This window comes from Canis aureus, chromosome 6 (genome assembly GCF_053574225.1).
Source record: "Canis aureus isolate CA01 chromosome 6, VMU_Caureus_v.1.0, whole genome shotgun sequence".
In the NCBI taxonomy this organism is placed as follows: domain Eukaryota; kingdom Metazoa; phylum Chordata; class Mammalia; order Carnivora; family Canidae; genus Canis; species Canis aureus.
The window spans coordinates 28,729,462-28,739,556 of NC_135616.1; positions in this window are offsets into that span (position 1 = coordinate 28,729,462).

The window sequence follows — 10,095 nt, forward strand, 5'->3', positions numbered from 1 at the left end:
TCATTTCCTAATATGTTTATCAGCAAAGTGGCCATGATGGCTGGGATGGAAGGTATATGTGGGGTCAGCAACATGTACTGCCACTCACCAAGGATGAACTGGTTACAGCCACTGCTGAGTGCCCAATCTGCCAGCAGCAAAAACCAACACTGACATGGCACCATTCCCCAGGGTGACCAGCCAGCTACCTAGGGACAGGTTGATTACATTGGCTTGCTTCCATCATGGAAGCCACAGAACATTATTTTTAGTGAAAAAGACACTCGCCTTCTATATGGTTTTGCCCCAAATGGTATATAATTTAAAAAATAGGAATTCTAAACACCAACAATAAAACCCATACATTTGATGCAGTTAATGCATTTTTGCCTATTGATGAGAGCCCACCAAAAGGTTATTTATGACATTTTTTTTTGTGCATTTAAAGAAAGGGTTGGTTATCTTATGTCCATGTCTAGACCATATTAGAATGTTCAAATGAGAAAGTGGGGAAAATAAATCTCCTAGGATAGGTAGGGTTATGCTGCACTAACATACAAACTTAAACTCCTGATGATTTAGTACATACTTCTGTCCTTCTGCTGTTATCATAAGTTGGCTTGGGTCTCTGCTTTAGAACCCAGATTGACAAAGCAGCCACCTTCTGGAATGCTGCCAGTCATGATGGCAGAGGGAAAACTTCATGGGGGTCTTATACTGGTGATGAAATTGACAGGCTCAGTCCACATGCTCCAACCCCAAAGGAGCCAGAAAGTTCAATGCCACCACAGCCAACACTTTTTGGTGATCAGAGCTAATGAGTACTCTAGAGGTGAGGGAAGGTTGTGACTTGCAGAGTCCCCACAATGCTGAAGAATGATAGCTGCTTGTGAGGGAAGAGGCAAAGGGAAGACTGGAAGTCAAGATGCAAGATGGGGGCTATTTAGTTGAGAGGCAGATGGTCAGCTACACAGGCCTGAGTGACACCCTGCTCTCCAGTATAGTATAACAAATGATTCTCATATCAGCTCCCAGTTGTCAAGGAAATGTAAAATTGTGTTTTGTGTCTTCTGTTTAAGAGGAATTGAACCTTGATATTACATGTTAGAATTATTTCTATGCAAAATACCAAATATATTGATATTTTACGTGTAAAGGGACTCTATGTCTATCTTATTCTGCGAAGACGCCTAATAATGGTGACGCAATGAATTGTTACTGGTTTTGTTATCATCATAGTCATTATACCCATACCGGGCTTTGTTTCTAAGTGAATTAAGTCACATGAAGCAAAGGAGAGGCCATAGCCTCATGAGAGCACATCCACTCATTTAAGTCTGTCAGTTGGCTGTTTTCAGCTGTATCAGTTGAGAACGTGTTGGGATGACATGCAGCCCTGGATAAGATTGTTTTGAACAATATGAGAAATCAGTGGCATTCAGGCCAAATTAAATCTAATTTACTCTACAAATTGCCAAACTATCAGTCCTATTAAATCTGTTTATTAAAAGGCAGAAGAGTCGGCCTGGGTCGCAAGCTGTGGCTGGGATAATAAGACAAAGATGAAGCCCACTAATGTAGATAAATCATGTTTGATTTCCAGGCCAGAGGTAGCCAATGGGAGGGCTTTCACCTCGTCTTCCCTGTCATCCTGAGGTGTCTGCAAACCAGTCGGAATGTCCCCAGAGTCAGGCCATTCTGATTGATTTTCATGGCACTGGGAGGCCCATGTCATTGCCCCCAATCTGGGGTCATTAATAAAACCAACTCCATTTCTCTCTAGTTATCCATTCTACAAAATATAATTTAAGCAGGCCTTTATGATTTAGAGGTGAGTGAGATTAGGAGGGTAGAGGAGCAGATAATGGTGGTGGTAGAGGCAGGGATAGGAGGTTGGGATTATTATATTCTGAAATCCTGAAGTGTAGATAGGGCAGGTAATAGTAGACCTTTATTCTCAAATTACTTGGGCTGATTCACAAAACTTTATAAGGTTTTGGGTTGGATTTTACATCTTAACAATTGCAGATGTACACATAAAATGAGGGGGAAAGGGCAATGCTAATTAAGGCCTTATTCTTTAAGAAAGATAAGTCTTTGTTTATGGTGCTCACTTACTTGGAATCTTCTATTTCAGGGTCTCCAGTTACTAAATTCTGCTCATTCTTGGAGGTCTGTCTAAGGTCCCTTTTCATCTTAAAGTAGCCTTTTTTAATACCTCAGTCCTTGGCTTTCTTTCTTTTGAACTCTTGTCCCAATGAATATTTTTCCAATGAATATTAATAGCACTTGATTTGAAATTATCATATTCTTTACTATATTGCACTTTGATAAATCTTTTTTTATGAACTATTTCCCTGAAACTACAAAAGAAATATATAGAGATATACAGTAACTTACCCAGGATCACACAGTTAATAATGTGTGCTATTCCTAAGCACCCCCTCAATATTTGATTACATGGGGTAGTCTGATCTTGAGGGGGAAGCAAACTCATCAAGTATGTAAGTTGGAGGGGGCTAGGGACTGGTGAGGGAATAAAATGTGAATTGGATTCTTTAGGGGGCTAGAAAAAGCAGGGCCCTCCAGTAGATGTCAAGCAATGGCCCTTCAGCCAGTGTAGGCAGAAAGGCTGGCTTGAAGCTGAATGATTGGGTTTACTCATTCAGAAGATTATTCCTTTTCATTGAAATTTGGCCTACAAGCACCTTCCACAGATCCATATCTGTGCCTTCCACTCTGTTCCAGGCAGTCTTCATCTCAGACAGCCTTTATAGTGGATATTTTCTGAAAGCTAGAAGTAAGGAATATGAATAAGATTAGAGAACAAGCCTTGAGCATACAACCTCAAACCCCAGATTGTAATTCCATGGAATAAATTTGTGATTCAGTCACCACTCATTCAGTACAATCCAGTAGGTTCAGGAAACTTCTGGAGGAAAGTTGAGGTGGGAGAAGGGAGGGATGAAAATTGCTCACAGTAATCCAAAGGCTTTATTAGTCTGTAATTAGGAGTGATGGGAGGAAGCCAAGTGAGGGAAAATTTAAGCTGAATTGCAGGAAAAAACGAGTCTCTAACAATGAAGAGTATTCAACTGTGGAGCGGGATGACAGAGACAGAGCAGCGGCAGTCACTCATAATTTCTTTATTGGTAATTTGGTCTCTATATTTTGGATGAAATACATATCTGGGAATCATGCCAAGTCATGCAAGGGATGCCCTTTAACCGGCATTCAGGGTGATAGCATTAATGGCTCTGGGAGAGGAAAATGAGATAATCTTGAGAACCAGCTGTGAATGAGAAGTCCAAAGAACAAGATGTTCTCTTAGGTTTAGGTCCTGGCACTGCACATCATTGGAGCTGCTCTGAGTTGGGGCCCTGTACCACCACAGCAGAAACCAGTGACCTCTCACCTGGCTTCCAACATCTCTAGAGGGTGTCTCACTGCCTCCAGTCTTAGAGAAATTGGAATTCTCAGAATATCTGTTTTCTAGGAAATGACCATTAAAATGCAACTCTGTTCCATGTAATACATTTAAGTTAAAAGGGAAAGACAAGTGAAGATGGGGTTTTAAAAATGAATTAAAACATACATATACAACTTTGCATCACCTTTCTAGTAAGACTTACATGTGAAAACAAACCTTTGGTTGTATCCTATCTAGAAAACTCAACAAGTGTTTTAAACAGCAGCTTTTTCTTCTTTTAGTCTCTCACCCAGGTGGGTTTTTATGTGCTGCTAGTTCCATGTCACCTCTCTGTTCATGATCTTTCCAAGGACTTCTACAGTCTGTCCTCAACTTACCCCGTGGCCATTATCTGCATTACTCAAACCCTCGGTTTTCCAACTCTTCAGTATTTGCCCAACACATACACATACATGCATGTGCACACACATACCCAAACATGAACACAGGCTTACAGATGTGTGAGTGCATACACATAAATAAAAAATACAAATAATGTTTTTTTTTTAATTTAACATCTTGAGATTCTAGTGTTTCTGGGAATATAATTTGAGGAAATGCCTCTTTGTTTTTACACCCAACCTACCCATTCCCAAATCTCTATAAAAAGGCACATGTGAATACAGTCACCACTCTTCTTCTACCCAGAATGCTATCATCACTCAACTCAGTATATAAGAAGTCTACTTGCCATCTAAGACTCAAGCCTAGCGCTATTGCTACAGAATGTCCTTTCCAACCTGCTCCACAGGAAGGGATCTCACTTTTCTCTGAAATTCTGCAGCCTGGTGATGATCCAGGGATGCCCAACACAACTGCCTTCTACTGTGGATCTTTGCCTTCATGCTTTAATCCTCTTACTAAGATGTACTTTCTCAAAGTTGAGGACCATGTTTCACATAGCTTCACACTTTACATAGTACCTGGCAAGGTCCCTTTAACTCAGTAGATAGAAAGTACTCTTTTTAGAGGATAAAGAAGTTGATAATCAGAATATGATTATTTTTTATCACAACACTCCTCCATTTAGGCCATGTTCTTGAACTTTCCACCAAGGTCTCATGAGGCTTATGTTTCCCCTAAAATCACATATAAGGTCCATTAGATCACTGCTGGTCGTCAGCACTCCTTCCTGTTCCTCATTAGTTCTTTTGCACTGCAGGACCACTGAAGGTCAATTTTCTACCTAGAGTGGTGGCTTCTCTCAATTGGCACTTAAGGCCACCCAGGCCCTGCCTTCTCCAGAAAACTTCTGGCCATTCCACTTTTGATGAACACCCAGTTCCTTGAATTTTTATGTAGTTATAATTAAACTGCACACCATAGCACTTAACTATTTTCTGTTCTCAGAATGTTTTTGTTTCACCAACTAGATCATAAATTAGTTTAGGGACATATAGAATAGTAAAAGTAAGTAAAAGGCTTGAACTCCAGAGTCAGCAGCTTGGTTGGAACCTGACTCTGACATTTATTAGCTGTGGGATCTTGAGCTAGTACTTAACCCTTCCATACCTTCTTTTGCATCATCTCAGAAGTATCCTTGATCCATAGAACTGTGAACTAAACAGACTAAAATTTGCATGTGCGTTCAGAATGCATGCAATAGGGTAGAGGCAGAAATACATGCTTAAAGAATAATAAATTATAGGTCTTACTTAAGAGTGAAGGCAAGTGAGTCACAGAAAGGATTCAACTGAAAGAGCAAAGGGAGAAACCTGGATGTGTTGGTCTGTCTAAGAAGTTCTGAGTTGATTCTTGAGAAATTTTATCAAGGAAGAGAGCACAGTGTAGAGTGATTCTGAGCCCATGCATGATGTGTGGGCAGAAGTGACAAGCAGAGGGGCCTGTTATGACTGGGGATGTGTAGGTCTAGATGTGGGTTTATGTTAGTGGTAAAATGAAATTTATTTCTTTGAACACATTGGAGGCAGTTTCCCTTAAGTGCATTGGCCATATTTTCTCAGCCTACATATGTTGTACCTGGTTTTATGATGGCACAGGTTACAGGACATAGAGACTACCCTGGAAAACATGGAGTGTGATTGACATGCTTACAGACATGCAGAGGCAAGACAAAAACTACTAGACCATTTTTAAAACTGAGAAGAGAGTGGGGGTGAGTTTTTTATGTGCAAAAATTACGGCTTCATCACATGGCAGGAAAAGATACCTCTGAGATGCTGTTAGCCTCCAGAAGAGGCTGCATTCCTTCAGTGGGTAATCAAAGGTGCCAGAGAACCATCCAAAATGAGGAAGGTTGCATATGTACTGAGGCAGTCCATTAACCTCATTCCTTCCAGTTCTGGGATGTTAAATAGCAATGAGAACATCATGCATTCATTTATTTTCTGCCCCACCTCTTGGGCCCCTTGAAGTTACTCCATATTTTCATTTTAATGGAACATGATAATAGAGCCAAGAACTGCAAACCCACCAGATTGGGGAACTTTTGGGGGGAAAGTCACACGAAGGGCACATATTTACTGCAGTAACTAACAATTATCTTCAGAGGTTTCAAAAACTGCCTCATATATGTAACATTCCAATCACATTCTTATTGTTTAATGGGAAGATATGAAAATTCAATTGACAGGGCTGTCACTTCCATGAAGGTATTTTCATCTGAAATAGGCACTGCAGATACCTTTAGGAGAAGAGGCCCATGTGAACACACTCACTGGACTCATGAGTCCAATCCTGACACAGTAGACCTCTCATCAGCCCTGCACATGCCTGGATCATGCACAGTTGCTACTCTGCCTGCTTGGAACCTCTGTCCCTGCGTTAGAAAGTCCTACTCATCTCTCAAAGTCCAGAGTAATTTGCCTTCCTCCAGGAAAGCACCCCTTGCTTCTCCAGCCCATTCTCATCTCTTCTCATTCTGATTCTAGGCATTTAGAGCTTAAGCTTCATAATTAAATTCTAAATTATAGACCATTCTATTGATATTAATAATATGATTTTAACATAATGTTTTATGCACTATTACTTCAAGTACACAAAGCTCATATCCCAACTAGAAGTACATAATGAAAAGGGCCTGTTAAGAGTAACAGGGAAATGTGTGTGGACATTTCTGACATTGTATTGCATCTTTAGGGGAGATATTTAGGCAAGGGTTCCCTTCAATGACATTTAAGCAAGTCGCATCTCTACATTGGTTTGTTTATGTGTCATTTATTTAACTGTCCCATTACTATAGGAAGGCACTTTGGATTACATTTAATTATAAAATATAAATTGAATGAATAGTAAGGGTAAGATATAGGGCTAAGTTTGTGGATGGAGGAGAAGTAGGCAGGGAAAATGTATCAGAAATCTCATTTGAGATTCTGACTTATCTGTGCATACTTGTGAATTCCTGACACATAACCATCCCCTAGTGGGCCCAGGGACTGTGCATGTAGAGACGTGCTTCTGATGTGGGCATCAGCACAAAATGACTATAATTCTTGGGTAAAGTCACAAACTCCTTTGCTTTTAGATGCTATGCACTCAAAACAAGTACAGAACAATTATTTCTAGAGTGACATCCACAATTAGAGGATGAATAATATGCTCCACTAAGGTGTGGGAAGAGAATAGTAGAACTTGTATTATTTATAAAAGGATTAAATTTCTAACATTTAATTTTTAATTTGCTTGGAAGCCCTCTTCAGTTCTTAAGCCAGAGTCACATGACTCACAGTGACCTTAAAGTGTCCAGAAAGGAGGGTAAGGATTCTGTAGCACAGAAGGTTTGGTGGTATGCCATCACTTCTTTATTCTTTTAGTTTACATATGCCCAGGTAAAGGGATTTGTGGGTTTATTATCTTCTTTTAATGAAACTGCCCCTCTTCTAGAGAAGTAACTTATAATAATCCTGTGAGAAAACTGTGGATGAGGATAATGCTAACCATACAAGCCCCAGAGAAATGCCTTATTAGGGCATGGTGGCACTAACACTTCTCTTCCTCATTCTTCCTTAGCCCCATTGCCAGATAAAAATAAGGACAGTCCAATCAGATGTAAAGAAAGGTCAGTCAATGAGTGGGAAAGCCAGTGCCCTCTGAAAATGGGAGGTTTTTAAAAAGATTTTATTTATTTATTCATGAGAGACACACAGAGAGAGGCAGAGACATAGGCAGAGGGAGAAGCAGGCTCCCTGCAAAGAGCTTGATACAGGACTCCATCCCAGGACCCTGGGATCATGCCCTGAGCCAAAGGCAGATGCTCAACCACTCAGCCACCCAGGTGCCCCTGAAAATGGGTGTTAGAAATGTTTCCATCTCTGTGTGATAGTCTTGTGAAAAATGATGATTAAAGTTCTCATATGTGAAAGCACATTGAAAATGTCAGGAAAATTTTTCTAACCTGCTTGACTTTAGATAAGCTAGAAATTGACTAGCAAAATTCCAACAAATGGTTTTGCTTTTTGGGTACATAGGATTGAAAAGTGAATTCATGACTAGTCAGCAGAACCAATTGTGCCTTCATCCATGGGCATTGTGTGTCTTCATGAGGTACCTCTAACAGTTAGAGAAGCCATGAAAACCAGGATCAAAATAAACTGAAATCAGTGCCGGACTTTACAATTGTTCTATCACAATGTATTAAACCAAGACTTTCTGAAATGTGAAACATATTCAGGCTCAAAGCTTGCTCTGAAAATATTACTATGAATAATGTTTTCAATTTCAGCAAAAGGTTGACATTAAATTGTGATTACATAAAAAATGCAGGGATCCCTGGGTGGTGCAGCGGTTTGGCGCCTGCCTTTGGCCCAGGGCGCGATCCTGGAGACCCGGGATCGAATCCCACATCGGGCTCCCGGTGCATGGAGCCTGCTTCTCCCTCTGCCTGTGTCTCTGCCTCTCTCTCTCTCTCTCTCTGTGTGACTATCATAAATAAAAAATAAATAAATAAATAAATAAATAAATAAATAAATAAATAAATAAAATAAAAATGCAAATGTGGATTTTATTTATTTCTCATTTTTAATTTATATTTTAATGTAAGTTTTATAATGAATGCAACAAATTAATTTATAGTATGTATATATGTATATATATGTATGTTTATCTATCTATTTACTTATATGGGGAAAGCAAACTCAATTTTTTTTCCTGATAGGTGTATATGGCCAGAAACTGTTGGAGATCACTGTATTTGTGCTAAATACACATTCTGAAAGCATTCTATGTGACCATAATATTAGTGATGGAGAATGCTATTTGAGAAGCAAAGTACAAGACTACTGGTCCATATGATTGATGATCAATTAGGGCAATTAACTGCAAGCAGGTGCCAACAATAGATTTGAATAAAATGAGGATAGTTCAATTTTTCTAAAAGAATATACTGGAGATTCTTCTCTCTCCTTCTTAAGAGCCTACTACACAGACCAACTTGCTTCTTCTGTCTTACTACTCAGTGTCTATTGTGTCAGCCCTCCTCTCCAACCTGACTGGATGGCTCTTCGCCTCCCAAACAGAACTCGTGCTTGCATCTCTCAGATGTTTCTTTCCCAGTCCCTGTCTGAAGTGCCCTGTCGTGTCCTACCGACCTTCTTGTTGTATCCAAATCTTGCTCATCACTCCTGACTAAGGTCAACTCTCTTCTCTACTTCAATCTTCTCAGACCACTTTAGACCACAATTTTCTCTTTCTTTTCTAAACTAATAGCAGTTTCTATCTCTGCCACTCATTTGACAATCAACTATATAATGCATTGTGACAGCTCTGATATTACATTGTGCCATAGCATTATTTCCCTCTTCTGTTTTTAGGTTTTTTTTTTTTTTATCTATTTCCTCTCACATTTTTCTTTATGACTGTAACTTCACTCAAACCTCCTTTTTGGTAGGGGTGGTATTTCCTCCTTCTGATAATAGTCTTCTTAATCTGTGCTCAGTGAAGGTGTTTGATAAATATTAGTTGTTAGAATAAAGGGTGGGTAGTTCTATTGGATGTTGCATTTCTTCACCTGAAATTAGAATAATAAAAATACTCATGGGGCTGACGTAAGGATTAAATGAACAATGTGTATATAACAGAGTGCCTGCTGCTTGGTAAACATTGGTAAATTTTATATTCCCCAGAATTAACTCATTAATGAAAACGCTTATGTCACAAAACCACTTGGTTATTTTGAAGCAGCAGTTGGACAGGAATGAATGATTTGAGGCCTGCTTCATTCATTTATGCACTTATATCAGGCACTAAAGAGGGAGTTTTATTTTTTTATTGTCTTAAAGGTAGGTTTTAAATTTGTATTTCAGTGTGCCCTTTCTTCTTATTATACCAATTATTATTCTCTGAAATTTTCCTCCAGTGATCAAGAGAGAGATTATAATTTTCCTGACTCATTGATAATTGATGCTAATAGTATGGTGGTCTCTCTGACAATTCAATACAATGACCACCATGAAAAAAAAAAAAAAGAAATACACACACACACACACACACACACACACACACAGCTGCAGTACCTTTAATCAGACCTGAAGCTTCTTGCTGATGGATATTTAACTCATTAATTCTGTTTGGCTGTTGGTCTGACACCATCACTGTAATACAATATGAAGTGCTAATTATCACAAAATCCAATGATAGAAAGAAAAACCCTTTTCTCTCTCTTTATTGGAAACTGCCTGCTCCTTCTCTTA